We start from the raw sequence: 2,337 nt of genomic DNA on the forward strand, positions 1-2,337 counted from the left end.
TTTCTTGAAGACGCTAAGGAACTCAGACTACAGATCAATTACTTTAACAAAGCTAAAGACTAAAAGGAACAAGAAAAACTAACATTGACCACGTTTTACTTGTTTTCTATTCCATTATCCTAAATATTTTACTATGGGATTCTTTCACATTTCCAAGAATATAATCCCTATTGTGATGTTATATTTTCCTGTCTGGGGGTAAAAACTTCACATACTTCCTTACGGGTGGGATGATAATACTGAGCATGTCCCTGGGAGGTGTACTGACTTTGACAGTAGTGTCAGGCCTGGCTGCATGCATGCCTTGGGCTTTCTCTTCTTCATCTCGCAAAGCTTCTTCATAATAAGTGGGGAAGTCACTGGGAACAGCATCATTGACCTTTGCCAAAAATTCCAGGACTTTCATCTTGCTGGTTTCAAGATGTGCTTTTGGGCCCCAGAGAAACTCATAACGTGGAGGATCACTGTTGGCAACCTGGCGGTACTCCAGATACTTCAGCCTCACTAAATCTTTGGTGATGAGCTTTCTGGGCTCTCCATAGATAAGGTGCTTTCTTCCAGCATATACTCGCATCGTACCCAGGTATTTCCAGATGTCTTCCTCAGCGGCACAGTTGCCCTTCAGGAAGATCATACCCAGGAGATTCATCAGGAGACCAGTCTTGGGTAAACCCCTTCCGCCACGCACCCTCCCATTGTTGGGGAGTTTCAATTTGCTGACCAGATTATAGCAGGGAACAACTGAGTCGACTTCCTTCAGCTCTACCGCAAAGACTAGCTCAATGCGCTCAGAGGCTCTCTTGAGAATCTCGGCAAATCGGTCATGGTGGCTTTGGTGGATAATCTTCAGCATGTCTTCCTTCATCATGAGCTGCTTCATTTTATACTTGTACAGAAGGTACTGCTCCAACAAGCTAGCTTTCCTGGTTAAACAGTCAGTTCCTGGGGTCTCAGTGAAGGGTGGGACCTCATAGGCAAGTGCCCTATACTTATATTGGCCATCGAATGCTTCACTAGATCTAGTGTAAGAAAAGACTGCAGCAGCGGCGATGGTTGGTATTCTTTGAGGCTCCTGCGAAGTGCTACATGACTCAGCACCAGGCAGACTCTGGGTAGTATCTTCACACTGAAGAGAGGAGGTAGTGGACTCCTCTTCTGCTGCTGCTATGGCCTGAGCACCCCCACAACTCTGGGTCTGGCCTTGGGCTTGAGGGCATTTATCACCACCACGGCCTTACTCTTCTTACTTCGAGGCATGGTCAGGGACAGCAGGAAGGAGTATAGACAGGAGCTCAGAAGACACGGACACCTGGAGGAAGGAGAATAAGATGCTGTAAGCACCTCAGCAGGGAGATGCCACCTTGGCTTTAACCAAGGCCACCACTGCAGGGTCCTTGGGGCACAAGTCGAGGACCTCTCAAGGCTTCTGTTTTGATCAGCCTGTCCCTGAGAAAACTGTGGAGGATATTAGAGCCTTAGAATGCAGCCTTCCAACCCTGCTAGGGGTATTCAAGGGTGACAGCAGGGGCTGCCAGTAGGGAGCCTCTGATCTGGGTTTGAGGGTATTCTCAGTTTATAGTCAGGGTCATCATAGCCATATAGTCAATTGTTGGCAGGTCTAGAGCCTCCTCTTTTCTGATGCTTTGAAGATGACACCTGAAACCAAAGTCAGCACTTCCCTGAGACCCCAGGGGAGGAAGTGAAGGTGTTCCTTAGCCCTTCTCTCTGTCGGAGGATACCCAACTGAGAGCTATGTGGAACCTACTCCTTCAAGGGCTGCTTGGGTCCTCAATTCTCATTAAGGATGCTCACCTGGTCGCCAGGAGGTACCTGGTATGCTTCCCCTCTGCTGAATGGTGGCCGCAACGTCATACTAACCTCATACTCTTCTCTCTCAGATTTGATGTGGATTGTCAGCCTCAGCCTGACAGTCATGCCCTGAGCCTACAAGTTCTGAATGAAAAACGTGGGGCCTAGATTTTTTTGTGATCTATTGTGACTCTGCTTATTTAACTTATATGAAATGCCACGGGGATGAAATACAAGCTGGAATCAAGATAGCTGGGAGAAAGATCAATAACCTCAGATACGCAGATGACACCACCCTTATGGCAGAAAGCAAAGAAGAACCAAAGAGCCTCGTGGTGAAAGAGAGTTAAAAAGTTGGCTTAAAACTCAACATTTAAAAACTAAGATCATGGCATCCAGTCCCATCACTTCATGGCAAATAGATGGAGGGAAACAATGGCAACAGTGAGAGACTGCATGTTCTTGGGCTCCAAAATCATGGTAGTTGGTGACTGCAACCATGAAATTAAAAGATGCTTGCTCCTTGGC

General features: G+C 47.1%; 1 pseudogene; it reads right to left on the reverse strand.

Moving 5' to 3' along the window:
- Positions 1-281: 281 nt before the first annotated feature.
- LOC108635134 lies at positions 282-1,309 on the reverse strand (annotated as a pseudogene).
- Between the last annotated feature and the right edge of the window lie 1,028 nt (positions 1,310-2,337).

Source organism: Capra hircus, unplaced genomic scaffold, assembly GCF_001704415.2.
Source record: "Capra hircus breed San Clemente unplaced genomic scaffold, ASM170441v1, whole genome shotgun sequence".
NCBI lineage: Eukaryota > Metazoa > Chordata > Mammalia > Artiodactyla > Bovidae > Capra > Capra hircus.